The 15,865-nt window shown below is 42.3% G+C and overlaps 1 protein-coding gene across 1 annotated transcript in view; it reads right to left on the minus strand.

Annotated features, from left to right (window-relative positions):
• GRID1 (glutamate ionotropic receptor delta type subunit 1) overlaps window positions 1–15,865 on the minus strand; it is a 1,791,150-nt gene that overhangs the window by 1,664,236 nt on the left and 111,049 nt on the right. The window contains exon 2 of the mRNA XM_068258558.1: window positions 13,180–13,230. The gene's annotated coding sequence lies outside the window, so the exon portion shown is untranslated. The remainder of the gene's footprint in view (window positions 1–13,179; window positions 13,231–15,865) is intronic.

Here is a 15,865-nt window from a genome sequence, read left to right on the forward strand (position 1 = left end):
ATGGCAAACAATTGTAAAATGTAAAATATGTGCAAACAGAGACAAAAAAAAGTACCTTTTTTCCAGAGTAAAATGAGTCATAAATTACTTTTCTCCTATGTTGCTGTCACTTACAGTAGGTAGTAGAAATCTGACAGAAGCGACAGGTTTTGGACTAGTCCATCTCTTCATAGGGGATTCTCAGCAAGGCTTTTATTCTTTATAAAACTATTCCCTAAAAAGGATTTAAACAATGATGCTGGCCAGCTTCCCTGCTCACTACACAGTTTTTCAGCAGTTGGACAGAGCAACTGCCATCCACTAAGTGCTTTTGAAAATAAATCCCTGAAAATCCCCCATGAAAGATGGACTAGTCCAAAACCTGTTACTTCTGTCAGATTTCTACTACCTACTGTAAGTGACAGCAACATAGGAGAAAAATAATTTATGGTTCATTTTACTCTGGAAAAAACGTAACTTCTTATTTGTTTATGTTTGCACATATTTAACATTTTACAATTTTTCGCAATAGTGCCCCTTTAACCACTTGGTAACATAATGGCTTCAATTCACTAAGCATTAGCGCATTTGGTAATGCAGATTTTAATAAACATCTTGCTAAACACCAATTCACTAAGGCTGTTATGGCATTGAAAAATAAAATTACCCACTAGTGAGGTAAATTACTGACTTGTGCGGTAAATACAATAATTCAATAAATGTCAATTCACAAATATCAGAGCATTTGATAAAACAAGTAAAATGTTTGGTATTTTAAGATCAGCCTGGACCTGTCAGTAACTAGCAATCGGCATGCGGTAAAATAGGAAGAGGCAACTGGTCCTGCTACTCACTCCATTTCATCAGATTTCTTTACTTGCTCATCAACAAGTAAAAACAAAACAAAACACAAGAGCAGGAGGAGACATTCAAAGAGGCTTTTCTGTTTCCCTTTAGATGTGTAGATCTAAATACTGATACACAGAAGAGGGCTCTCTAGTGGCATGCTGCCATGACTACAATTTATGGGGCCCCCCAAGCGAAACTTTGCTTGGGACCCCCAATGTTCACATCCCTTCCAATGCCTCCCCTTCATGGCCTTGGGGACCATCTTACAAGGGTCCTAAAACAAGTGTGGCCATCATGATCTTCACACCTATAACAAGTACAAACACAAAAACACCTGATCTTACATATAGTCCCCTGTATCAGAGGAAGGGAAGTTAGTAGTTGGGGGGCCCCTCAGCTCTGGGCCACCATGCGATTGCAAGGGCTGCTCCCCTCTAGTTACCTCCCTGCATGCATGCACATCTAAAGGACTGCACAAGGGCTGCTCCCCTCTAGTTACCTCCCTGCATGCATGCACATCTAAAAGACTGCACAAGGGCTGCTTCCCTCTAGTTACCTCCCTGCATGCATGCACATCTAAAGGACTGCACAAGGGCTGCTCCCCTCTAGTTACCTCCCTGCATGCATGCACATCTAAAGGACTGCACAAGGGCTGCTCCCCTCTAGTTACCTCCCTGCATGCATGCACATCTAAAGGACTGCACAAGGGCGGCTCCCCTCTAGTTACCTCCCTGCATGCATGCACATCTAAAGGACTGCACAAGGGCAGCTCCCCTCTAGTTACCTCCCTGCATGCATGCACATCTAAAGGACTGCACAAGGGCTGCTCCCCTCTAGTTACCTCCCTGCATGCATGCACATCTAAAGGACTGCACAAGGGCGGCTCCCCTCTAGTTACCTCCCTGCATGCATGCACATCTAAAGGACTGCACAAGGGCTGCTCCCCTCTAGTTACCTCCCTGCATGCATGCACATCTAAAGGACTGCACAAGGGCTGCTCCCCTCTAGTTACCTCCCTGCATGCATGCACATCTAAAGGACTGCACAAGGGCTGCTCCCCTCTAGATATCTCCCTCCCTGCATGCATGCACATCTAAAGGACTGCACAAGGGCTGCTCCCCTCTAGATATCTCCCTCCCTGCATGCATGCACATCTAAAGGTCTGCATTTTCTTAAGCAAGCTGTCACAAGAGGAGAAAAATCACAGCTTTCTGCAGAGACCTACAACACAGCTGCTGAGCTTCTACATTTTACTGAGTAGGTCTTAGTGAATTGAAGCAACATTTATCAGTATTCTACCAAAGTATTACTGCATGTGTGGAAATGTAAGTGAATTTGGAAAAAAACACAGGTCTAAAATACAGCATGCAGTATTTTACCAGCCTCATTTATTACTGAACAGTCCTTATTAAATTGAAGCCAATATATCCACTGCTCAGCTTGAAATCTTGAGGCAATGCTTTTGCTGCCCTGATTCTAGCCTATCTGTGTTTTGTTTATGAATGATATGAAGTTTGATGATTCTTTATGACAGTCTGCTCACCTTGACCTGCCACCTGCGCTGACTTCTTGCTTGTCCTAGACCAGTGTTTCTCAACATTTTATTGGTATGTACCCCTTTTAAAACCCTGTACTCACCAAGTACCCCCTAGCATAGTAAACATTATCACAAGTACCCCTTGACAAATATATATTTAATCTTAGTACATGATAATTGGTACTAAACAATTTCCAATCATTTACTATTGTTTTTAATTAGCTAAAATACTAATTTGATGGTGTTTAAATAAGATTTATCATTTTCTAAATCCCTAAATTTGTTATTCTTAGTTAAGTATATCAAGCCCAAGTACCCCCTGGAACCATCAGAAGTACCCCCTGGGGTACGCGTACCACACGTTGAGAACCTAGGTCCTAGACTACCAATCTGGGCCATGGCCTGCAACTTCACTTTAGTTCTGTGTATGCTGTCAATGGCCCGCTCTTTCACCTGCAGTACAACACTCCCACCATCAGAGGCCTGGTCAGGACTCGAGGTGGTATTTCTGCACCCTCAATCTTTTTCTCTCTCCTTTCTGCTGGTGATAAAGACAATCCATAAAACTATGGCAGTTCAGTGGGAGGGAATACATACAAGTCATACACCATAGCTCCCAACTGTCCCTCTTTTGGAGGGACAGTCCCTCTTTGGGAACCATGTCCCCCTGTCCCTCTTTCTTCTTCATTTGTCCCTCTTTCAGGCGTTATGCACAGATCTATGCAAATATATGTATTATTCTACTGGAAAAATGTCTTTAATATACTACAAATGTTATTTATATCTTTAAATTGACATATTTCTTATTTTCAAATGTTAATATGAAGGTAAATGAACCAGGATAAAAAGGACCAGTGTGGTTTCAATTATACAACAACTTATTTTTCCAATGAAATCTTTATGGTTTGTGTTACTAGGGGTGTGTCCGGGGTGTGGCCTAAGTGTCCATCTTTCTTATCTCAAAATGTTGAGAGGTATGCATACACTGATTCAAATGCTATTTTCTTATACCACAAAACATTAACCTATAAGGTGCGCTCCTCAATCACTGTACCCTAATTAGGGATTTCTATAATGCTCTTCACTTTCTGGGTCGCTCCTATAATTAAGTGTGTGTGTCACTTTAAACCAATATCTATACAGTTAACAGGGCGCTCAACAGTACATTTCTACAGTAAGTGTTTCCACAGTAAAAATTCATATATTCATAAAATTTCTGCAAACATATAAAAGTCCCACTGCAGTTCAAATGTCACAATGTCCAAATTCTAAAAGCTGCATGGAGTTCAGGGAGTCTTCCCGATAAATAATAACCAGTATACGCTCACCAGATGTTAAGCTGCCTTTTCAGGAACAGCTAATAGCGCTTCTGGCCCAGCCAGTGTGCAGGATATCCCAGGTCCGTCCAGCTTTCTCCTGGCTCCTTGACATGGGGGCATAAAACAAAGAAGCACTCGGATAGTGTGATACTGTCTCCGTAATGATACCACTCAGGAAAAACACCCGTGCTCCCAGATTTTACAAAAACACCTCGTGTTCCTCCACCATATACTCAATATGGCCTCTCACCAAATTCCATGGCTGACCCAGCACAGACCAGCAACCACGCTTCACAGATACTGTCCACGATCTTTTTCCAGCCTCACTGTCCCTAAGACTCAAACAGGGACCAGCATAGTGTAAAACCATTTTTTATTTAAAAAGTTAAAAAAGAAGTGCACTCACAAACATCCAGTACAATTGCGCATATCAGAAATCATCGAGCTCGTCTAAGCGTCCCTCACTCCTTAGGCTCCGCCCAACTAGTTTCGTCCCATGACTCATCAGGGGCTTGAGCCAATCAGAGTGAGAGGACGCTATATACCCACAACCCATAGTCACATGCTACAAGGTATCAGCACAATTCACTCGTCATTTGACAGTATATTTCCTCAGCTTGTGCTGCAATTGGCCAAAAATCAGCCTACATTACCCATCCTGCTCTAGCGGAATCAGCAGCCGCCTCCGGGTTGGCGCACGCTGTGGTCGGCTAAAGTTACGTCTACAGTACCCATCCTGCTCACGGGGTTTTAGTAGCCGCCTCCTGATTGGTGCGTGCTACCCTACGCTTCCCCTCCTTCTGAATTGGGCAAAGTTCTACGTTACCCCTCCTACATCCTACAGTTCCCAGCTGCCTCTAGGGCTTAGGCTTCCATAATTGGTCCGTTTACTCATTAGGCAGAGATAGTGTTTCAATGGACGCCCAGGGACCTCCCACATTACGTCTCATCCGCTGTCCTCCTTGCTACCTTACGGAACTCCCCCCTCCTATCCACATAGACTACATTACCCATAAGCCCTTCTGTCTGAGTTACGGTGAGTCATTTGATACACTTTCCTCCTCGCCGGTGTCTTCGCTCATGAGATTCCTATACCATTGTGAACCCCAATTGTCCAGGCATATCATCTCCCTCTCTCTATGGAAAGGGGGGCCCAATGGGGGAGGTATGATGGCAGACCAAATAGAGGGGCATATAACTCCCCCGCCAGAAGAAACCCCAGACCCGACAGAGGAGAACAATGGGAGGTTCCTAGATATAACAGAGAAAGAGGTTTTAGGGGAAACAGGGGAAATTATGGTGGACAACCCAGGGACCAACTATTGATACAAAACTACAGCCCACACAGAAGGAACCCTGCTAAAGGAAGTTGGGAGGAAAGAGAAAGGAGGAATGAGACACTACCAATCTATAACAAACATGAGCCGCTTGAACATGAGGCTGATGAGGCAGTTCATCATCATTTTTTGGGGGACAGAGGGGGGGGGGGCGGGACCAATGGCAGGAAATCGAATACCAAATACGGAATACACGAAAAAGAGAAATAGAAGAGGAAGAAGAGGGGGCAGACATGAAAAGGAGAAAATAGTGGGTAAGGGGATTTATAACATCAGTGGAGTACATGTAAACCCTGTGGAATTAAAAATTCTGGACAAAGGTCTAAAGTACACCCCCAAACAAGGGATGAATAAGTTTGATGTTTATATTGATACTCATAAGTTTATTAGAAAAATGAACATCAAAAAATATTTTTTGGCAAAAGAAGGCCCTACAAATAGGGCTAACCGGGGGGAAACGACCCAACCCTATATTCATACCAATTTGAGGAATCGCTCGACATTCAACCCACCAGACCTAATGAAGGATAGTACCATTAATAGTTTTAAGAACATGGTGCTTAAAGATATAGGAGAATTGACGACCGCCAGCTACAAAACTGAATGGAAACAGATTAAAGAACTTAGTGATAGAAAAGAAATTCTTATAACACCAGCAGATAAAGGGGGTGGGGTTGTTATTATGCACTAGGAACAATATAAACAGGAAGTATACAATATCCTTGGGGACACTGTCACATATAAACGATTGAAGGCTGATCCAACTATTGAATATAAAGAGAAAATGAGAAAGATTTTAAGAGGAGGCCTGGAAAAGGGTATACTGAATGATGCTGAATTCCGGTACCTCATGATTGACGCACCCCGTACTCTAGTCATTTATATTAACCCAAAAATTCATAAAAGCCAAACCCACCCCCCGGGGAGGCCGATTATTAGTGGGATAGGAGGGCTCAATCAGAGATTGGGTGAATATGTGGACCGTTTCCTACAGCCGGTGGTTGGGACCGTTCCACATTTGCTAAAAGATACTAAGCACTTTCTGCAAACAATTAACGGTATTCAAATTGATAATAAAGACTTACTAGTGACTGCTGATGTAACGGCACTGTACACTGTAATACCGCATGATAAAGCATTGGGGGCTGTCAAACGAGCACTTGGGGAACAAAATTTAGTGGGCGATGCACAGATTGAATTCATCTTGGAAATACTAGATTTTTCTTTATCACATAATTATTTTTGGTTTGATGGGAAATTTTACTTACAGGCTGTTGGCTGCGCGATGGGGGCAAAATATGCACCAAGCGTAGCCAACATCTTTATGGACCAATGGGAAAAAGAGATGTTGGCATTACCACAGAGTAGGGGAGTAAGAAATTGGAAAAGGTTTATAGATGATTTATTCTGGATATGGGAAGGAAGTGTTGACCAATTAAAAAATTATGTAGAATGGTTGAACAGTAATCAATTAGGCATTGAACTCACTATGAAGTGCAGCACTGAAGAAATAGATTTTCTTGATATAGTGGTGATGAAAAGAGAAGGTACTTTGGGTAATAAAACGTTTTTCAAAAAAACTGATCGCAATTCGTACATTCCCATGCGAAGCTGCCACCATCCAGGATGGATGGCCAACATTCCAAAAGGCCAGCTTAGCAGGATACGTAGAAACTGTTCTACGGTAAGCGACTATATCATGCAGGCAGAAATGTTGATTGAAAGATTCGTTGAGAAAGGATACAATCGGGAACATCTGGAAAGAGTGTCAGAGGAGGTAATGTGCAAAGGGAGGGAGGAGTTATTACAAACATCAAGGAGGACAAATAGCCGAGAGGTGAGTAATGGCAGCCCCAATGCTTGTCAATATGGGTTGATGCTACAATTCAATTCCCAATATAAGCAAATTGAAGGTGTTTATAAAAAACACTGGAATTTGCTTAGGAATGATCCTACTCTGGGAAAAGTACTCCCGGAATATCCGAAATTTATCTATAGACGAGCACAGAATTTGCAGCAAAGGCTGGTAAAAACATATGTGGACGGCCCTAGGGTCCTAAATAAGACGGATGCATGGGGCAATGTAGGCTTCTATCCATGTCACCAGTGCACCACTTGTGAAAAAGCACAAGGTATAAAAATGAAAGAGATAGTTTCAAAACAAACGGGAAGAACATTTAAAATTAATGAGTTCATCCACTGCTGCAGCACGCATGTGGTTTACCTTTTATGGTGCCCGTGCGGGCTGCAGTATGTGGGACGGACCAAAAGGGCTCTGAAAACACGAGTGGGTGAACACATTGCCAATATTAGCAGGGGTTTTAGGGGTCATAATGTGTCCAAACACTTTCAAGAAAAACATGGGAGTAATCCAGCACTTTTGAAATTCTGTGGTGTTCAAAAGCTCACCACGAAATGGAGAGGGTGTCATAAAATTAGAGAAATATCAAAAATGGAGACCAGATGGATTTTTGATCTACAAACACTGGTGCCTGGTGGGTTGAATGTCGAGCTGGATATTAACTGTTTTATAGCTGATGACTAAACTTGGGTACTTAAAAAAGGGGGGGCAAACATGCATTATTTGACTGCCATCTGCAATGTGTGTTGGGGTGGTATAGTCGGTTTGGTGCATGTGGGGATTGTATGGGTACTTCATGGTCAGATTATCAAGTATTGGGAAACAATATGTCAGCTCTATATGGTGTTATACAGTGAACATGTACTTGTGTGCAGAAGGAACATAAGGATTTGGGGAGAATAGAAAGGGTATCAAAAGATATAGATGTATGTTCCGATAATGATATAAGTTTTAGGTAGAAGGTGATCTAAATGAGGGAGGAGCTAAACTGTCGCAATTTTCCTGGTATTTTTAGGTATTTTTTAGTGATATGCTATCCCTTTTAAATATGATTTGCATGAGGTGATGCATAATTTATGAGTTATTTCCACTATTGTAGTAACATATATACTTTATCCCGGCGAGCTGAGGCAAAAGGGGAGGGAGGAATTTCTTTCCATAGAGAGAGGGAGATGATATGCCTGGACAATTGGGGTTCACAATGGTATAGGAATCTCATGAGCGAAGACACCGGCGAGGAGGAAAGTGTATCAAATGACTCACCGTAGCTCAGACAGAAGGGCTCATGGGTAATGTAGTCTATGTGGATAGGAGGGGGCAGTTCCGTAAGGTAGCAAGGAGGACAGCGGATGAGACGTAATGTGGGAGGTCCCTGGGCGTCCATTGAAACACTATCTCTGCCTAATGAGTAAACGGACCAATTATGGAAGCCTAAGCCCTAGAGGCAGCTGGGAACTGTAGGATGTAGGAGGGGTAACGTAGAACTTTGCCCAATTCAGAAGGAGGGGAAGCGTAGGGTAGCACGCACCAATCAGGAGGCGGCTACTAAAACCCCGTGAGCAGGATGGGTACTGTAGGCGTAACTTTAGCTGACCACAGCGTGCACCAACCCGGAGGCGGCTGCTGATTCCGCTAGAGCAGGATGGGTAATGTAGGCTGATTTTTGGCCAATTGCAGCACAAGCTGAGGAAATATACTGTCAAATGACGAGTGAATTGTGCTGATACCTTGTAGCATGTGACTATGGGTTGTGGGTATATAGCGTCCTCTCACTCTGATTGGCTCAAGCCCCTGATGAGTCATGGGACGAAACTAGTTGGGCGGAGCCTAAGGAGTGAGGGACGCTTAGACGAGCTCGATGATTTCTGATATGCGCAATTGTACTGGATGTTTGTGAGTGCACTTCTTTTTTAACTTTTTAAATAAAAAACGGTTTTACACTATGCTGGTCCCTGTTTGAGTCTTAGGGACAGTGAGGCTGGAAAAAGATCGTGGACAGTATCTGTGAAGCGTGGTTGCTGGTCTGTGCTGGGTCAGCCATGGAATTTGGTGAGAGGCCATATTGAGTATATGGTGGAGGAACACGAGGTGTTTTTGTAAAATCTGGGAGCACGGGTGTTTTTCCTGAGTGGTATCATTACGGAGACAGTATCACACTATCCGAGTGCTTCTTTGTTTTATGCCCCCATGTCAAGGAGCCAGGAGAAAGCTGGACGGACCTGGGATATCCTGCACACTGGCTGGGCCAGAAGCGCTATTAGCTGTTCCTGAAAAGGCAGCTTAACATCTGGTGAGCGTATACTGGTTATTATTTATCGGGAAGACTCCCTGAACTCCATGCAGATTTTAGAATTTGGACATTGTGACATTTGAACTGCAGTGGGACTTTTATATGTTTGCAGAAATTTTATGAATATATGAATTTTTACTGTGGAAACACTATTTTCTTATACATGTATACTATTTCACTAAAATGAGTTTGGTTCCTTTTAGCCTGTTCATCATAACCTCACTGGTTATCCTTCTTAACCCCCTTGCCGTTACAATTCTCGCGGCAAGGGGGCAGCGCAACACTTTTTTGAATTTTTTTTTTTAAATTATGTATAAAGCCCAGGACTCGCTACATGATAGCCGCTGACAGAACGGGATTTCCTGCTGGGCTTCCTGGTCGCCATGGCGACCGGGCGGGATGACACGTCGGGACGTCAGAGGGAATCCCGATCCACCCCTCAGCGCTGCCTGGCACTTAGTGGCCAGGCTGCGCAAGGGGTCTGGAGGGGGGGCGGCGCGGCGGGTAGTGGCGAATCGGCGGTGAGCGGCGGCGATCGGAAACTGCACACAGCTAGCAAAGTGCTAGCTGCGTGCAGGAAAAAAAATTTTGAAAATCGGCCCAGCGGGGCCTGAGAAATCCTCCTACGCAGGTTACCCCGAGCTGAGCTCGGGATAACCGGCAAGGAGGTTAAATGTACAAAATAGATTTCTCTTCCTATAGCACTTTTATTGTTTATACCCTTACATTTAGCTTCCTAAATTAATTATTTAACAATTGCCTAAAGTGGTTTGAATGAGCAGACTCTCTATTTATAATTTTACACAGTGGCCAACAGAGTACGTTGCTCTCACTGTTATTGCGCAGGAAAGAGTTTTTAAGAGTACTACAATGTTCCATTTAATTTCTCTAATTATCACACTGGGATAAAAAGAAAATAGCTGGAAATAATAAATAGCATTGTATCGGTGAGCACAACCCAAGCCACTCTCCATATGTTCTTAGTAAGAGCCATGGCCTTATCAAGGTGTAACCAAGGAAACCACACTTCATTTGGAGGGGCGACCCTTTCAAGGCATATTGAAGTCATTAGTGGCACAAGTTATTGTTTGCTACGGCCATTGTATTGATTGATCTCATGACTTCTGACACCTAATGGCACAAGGCTTTATAGCCAGGCTAGGCTGAACTGCGGACTTCTTTAATTACCTGCCTATCTTTGTTCTCAGTGTTTTCACATCATAAAAATAACACCGCTTCCTATTTATTAAGCATATGATGATGAACTTCTTTTTGACAACCTGCAATCACGTGTTTGTTTTAAACTGCAGAACTCCCAGCATTATGTGACAAAAGAATATATACATAAAATATCTAAACATATTTATAAATTTAACCACATTTTCTTTTTATTTAAGCTAGAGTTGCTCCCATATACTGGAAATCATAAATATGTTTTAGTTTAACCATGTGATATATTTATAAGTCTCCTATTTGCTGGTTGGGGTCATGTGACTCTTCCATTTCTGTGTAAGCTAAACTGAAGTGGTGAGAGCAAATGAAAGCCTTAGGGCCCGTTCACACCTATAATCGCAAAACGCCGGCGATTTGTCTTGCAGGAGTGATTTTCCTGTGATTAATGCGGAAAAATCACTGGACACTGCGGCGTTTTGGGAGCGATCGTTATTTGCGTGCTTTGCATGCTAATCATGATCGCTACACGCAAATCGCCGGAAAAACGCTGCATGCAACACGTTTGCGGTTAACGATAACCGCAAACGCGGCAGTGAAAACCCTGCAATTTGTTACATGTAGCAGTGGTTTTTACAAAACTGCTAGCGTTTTGACTTGAGCAGGAATCGCATGATTCCCGCTCAAGTGTGAATGGGCCCTAAGAAATGTATTTCCTGATCAGCCTGAGCACATGATTCCCATGAATGCTGCTGCACATGAGCACATGTATTCAAAATAAGGCTTGATAAACACGTTAGCAAAAGTGAATTTATGTTACTCATTGGGTTATCAGATGGAGCCAGCGAATTGAATTGAAAAAAAAAAACACACTGAGAAAAGTACCGTTTATTCCGGCGTATAAGACGACTGGGCGTATAAGATGACCCCCCAACTTTTCCAGTCAAAAAGAGTTTGGGATATATTCGCCACATAAGACTACCCCTCTTCCAACGCACACCAAATAAAAATTAAGGAAACATATACTGGTGCTATGTATGAACAGTTACTGTTGCTGTACTGTATATGATACCCAGTATAAAGGCGATTGACTGGTTGGATTGGTCAACTCTCCCTCTCCCTAAGTGGATTGGTCAGCTCTCCTTGTCTACCTGTTTATCAGACCTGAATGGAAGAATAGATCGCGGTGTGCCCATAAAACAAGCCTCTTTCACCCTTCTGGCCCACCCTTGTATCCTATTTACGTCCTTCTCTGATCTCACATATGTGCACCTGAGACGCCTCATTACAGTCCTCAGCAGCAAGATCTGAGAGTCGGAAACAGGATAGGGCGTATCACCCAGCACCAATGACACCCGGCGTATAAGACGACCTCTGACTTTTCAGATGATTTTCAAGGGTTAAAAAGTAGTTTTATACGCCAGAATATACAGTAATTTGATTCTGAAAGAAAATCATACTTTTATGTAACTAATAATAATGCATCATATAGATATAAGAATCATACACTGTAAACAACTTCCAAGTACAAGTTTTAACCACTTTACCCCCGCCCGTACGAATTTCTCCGTCCCTTTTTCCATCCTTTAACCCCCAGGGACGGAGAAATCCGTACTTTCCGCGCTCCCGCCACTGCCTGCGCTCCCGCTCGCTCTAGCGCGCACTCCCGCTCGTAAACACGCCGCCGGCCGCTCGCCCGGAAGATCAATGAATGGGAAAATCCATTCCCGTTCGTTGATCTAAGCCCCGCAATGATCCGCTGCTTCTCCGCTATGCAGCACGATCATTGTGAAAAAAAAAACGTTCCCAGCCTCCTAGTACTTCCTCCAAGCGTCCGGAAGGACATTTGGAGGTCGCATTAAACAAGAAGTTACTGTTGCCATCTTGTGGCCAAATAGTAAAACTACACCCTAAAGCATTTTTCACATACAAATACATTACTTCTACACAAAAAATTAACTCATTACCTCCCACACTCCCCATTTTTTTTTTTTGTAATTAAAGAAAAATTAAAAAAATTACAATTAAAAAAAATACATAAATAGTTACCTTAGGGACTGAACTTTTTAAATATTTATGTCAGGAGGGTACAACACTGTTACTTTATTAACTATGTGCTTGTAATTAGGGATGGACGCAAAACTTAAAAAAATGCACCTTTATTTCCAAATAAAATATTGGCGCTAAACATTGTAATAGGGACATAATTTAAACGGTTTTGTAACCGGGACAAATGGGCAAATACATCTCATGGGTTTTAATTACAGTAGCATGCATTATTTAAAAACTATAATGGCCGAAAACTGAAAAATAATTAATTTTTTTCCACATTTTTCCTATTTTCCCATTAAAACATATTTAGAATAAAATAATTCTTGGCATAATGTCCCACCTAAAGAAAGCCTAATTGGTGGCGGAAAAAACAAGCTATAGTTCATTTAATTGTGATAAGTAATGATAAAGTTATAGACGAATGAATGGAATGAGCGCTGAAAGGTGAAAATTGCTCTGGTGCTCAAGGGGTAAACCCCTCAGTGGTAAAGTGGTTAAAGGCACCAATACAGCTTAAAGGCTAAGTGATTGAAAATTACTTTTTTTTTTTTTTTTTTTGCAAGAAGGAATGTTATTGTGTTTCTGTTGTCTGTCAGTGATAAGCAGTTATGACGTGGCTTGTGCAATTGGTGTCTTGCATCAAGGCAAAATTGGAAAAATCCTTACATAGGTTACAGATCATGGTCATACTACAGAAAACTATATTTTCATGTACCAGTTGTAAACAAACGTCCTACTTATGTGTAGATGTCAAGTAATATGAAATTCTCCAAATTGCAGCTTACCTTTCCCCAAACAGTTATTGTGGATCTGAGAGGTGAAGAGTTGAATCTGACCTGCAGAAATACATGTGCTCATTTAGCAGTGAATAACCGTCTCATTTATGTTTACTTATGTGACATAAAGCAGAAAGTAAGTATGTGCCACAATCCCCCCCCGACCTGTCATAGATGGTCATTAGTTATCAGGGGCGTAACCAGGTATGGGCTTTCAAGTACTGAAGTACTCGAATTTGGAATTCTAATGAAAAAATTAATTACTGCAGCTGTGACCACAGGATGGGGCGGGGGGTTAAGTTGCCAAGTAGGCCATGGATCCTATGCGTGTCACCACTGTAATAAACGACCCATGAGACGCATTCCACCACTCACTACCGCACGTCCACGTCCTACTTCCGGCAGAAGGAGGAAGCGCGAACTGCGGTAGTGAGTGGTGGACCGCGTCCCATAGGTCGCGTATTACATTAGAATTCCGAATTAGAGTACTTCAGTACTCGAAAGCCCATCCCTAGGCGTAACTACAGTTGAGCAACTCAGAGCTCTAAGCGGGCCCCAACTTCACTCTCTCCGATAAAGGGGTCCATCCTTCATACCAGGTGTTGTGGCTACACTTGTTATGGGTGTGAAGCTTATAATGATGACACTTGTTTTATGACCCTTGCAAGATGGGCGCCAAGAGTCACCAAGGGTAGGCAAGAGAAGGGTGTGAAAATTTGGGGGCCTATCAAAGTTTTGCTGGAGGGCTCCATGATTTGTAGTTACACCCCTGTAAGTTATACATTTGTTGGTGTTGCGATTGTTGGGGAGAAGAGGTGACCTTGAGGCTGGGGATCACAGTAGTCAGTTGCATATTGCATGCGTTATAAGCAGTGTTCCCCAACCCGGTCCTCAAGGCCCACCAACAGTGCATGTTTTGTGGAAATCCACACAGGTAGTTAATAAGCTCTGCTGAGACACTTATTACCCCACCTGTGATTGTTTGTGTCTTCCTGCAAAACATGTACTGTTGGTGAACCTTGAGGACAGGGTTGGGGAACTCTGCGTTGTAGTGAGTGTGAACTGTAATAGAGACTAGGCATAGACTTTACTGCAAAGCCTGCATGCAGCGAGTTAGAATAACAGGATCAGATACAATGCAGTACTGTGAACAGCCCCATAGAATTGTATGGGAGTGAGTTGACATGCAGAATTATTCTGCAACACAACTGAGCACTGTGAACAAGGCCTGAAGGGTGATTCCCCCCATTGAATTACACATTTTTAGTATTCTATCACTGCCTAGGGGACGAGAGTTCAGCATTAAAGGTAATGTTCCATCAAGCCTCCTATTAATGTAGCCAATATCACTGACCCTCAGGCCACTTATTAGTTCCAGGGCACTAACATTTACCTTACTACACTTCTCTGTCAAAGAGAAAGCAGCCCAGAGCTATTATCATCATATTCACAGAACATCTTCTTCCACACAAGGCTTCTAACGTTTCTATTTTTGACTAGTTTCTTTTAATGGGACCATCTGCCTCTCCTAAGTTTGTGTATCCCTTGGTAACCTTTAAAATAACTGGTGCTTTTCCTGAAACAATGCTAGCAAAATAAAAGCTCTAGGTCACAGCAACTTACTGCATAAATTAATATGTGTCTTGGCTGACTGAAAAGTTAGTAAAAATGTCGGATGTACAGTATGTCTTTGGACAGTATGATATATATGGTATTCCTGGGGGATACAGAAACCGGGAGACCGTATAATAGATGAAAGTAGCATAAAAATGGTCTTCTTTTCCATTTGGAAGTAGGAACTTATTTCTGTATCATTAAAGAAAGCAGAAACATATGCAAGTAGTGTGTGTGTGTGTGTGTGTGTGTGTGTGTGTGTGTGTGTGTGTGTGTGTGTGTGTGTGTGTGTGTGTGTGTGTGTGTGTGTGTGTGTGTGTGTGTGTGTGTGTGTGTGTGTGTGTGTGTGTGTGTGTGTGTGTGTGTGTGTGTGTGTTTTTTTTGTTGTTTTTTTTTTTAAATAAAAGCACATTAAAATAATTATTTAGTGGTTCACTGAATTATAATAAATCCCGTCAACAATTTTTACCCAGAATAAGTCCACACCGGACCTATAATTCAAAAGTAATCTCATTGCTTCACCACAAGGTACCGGTATCTTCAATTCACATAGAAGTCTCCATTAAAAAAAACTTCCATGGGAAGTATGCCACAGTTCTTTACTTTCAACTGATAAATACTTTTCTCTCATAAGACCACAGATCCATAATGTTAATGAAATAAGTAAAATCTATTGAATCTGCAACCTAGGATACCTGAATAGAGCTAAACAAAGAACAAAAAAAAACTCCACTCATATCTCCAGTTGTAGAAATTCTCCATTATCACAGACCCTTTTTCCTCCTTAAAACTAAATGTTTGCGTGCATGAAAAAAGGGCGCCGTGAAAAAAGGGCCCGGGTTATTAATGAATTTGGCACCAGGTCTTAACGAAATTTGCTAACGAGAATCATTGTTGTCAAGCTTTATTAACGATAATTACTGTTGCAAAAATAAACGAGAAATAATAACGAATAAATATTAACGTTAAACGTTGTAACGTTTTTTGTCAATACTGCTTAACCCAACCCCACCCTTAAGGCCCGTTCACACTGCACGCGTTTCCAGCCGCGTTTTGGAAACGCGTGCAGGTGGCCAAAACG

The sequence above is a fragment of the Hyperolius riggenbachi genome, chromosome 10 (assembly GCF_040937935.1).
Source record: "Hyperolius riggenbachi isolate aHypRig1 chromosome 10, aHypRig1.pri, whole genome shotgun sequence".
Lineage (NCBI taxonomy): Eukaryota > Metazoa > Chordata > Amphibia > Anura > Hyperoliidae > Hyperolius > Hyperolius riggenbachi.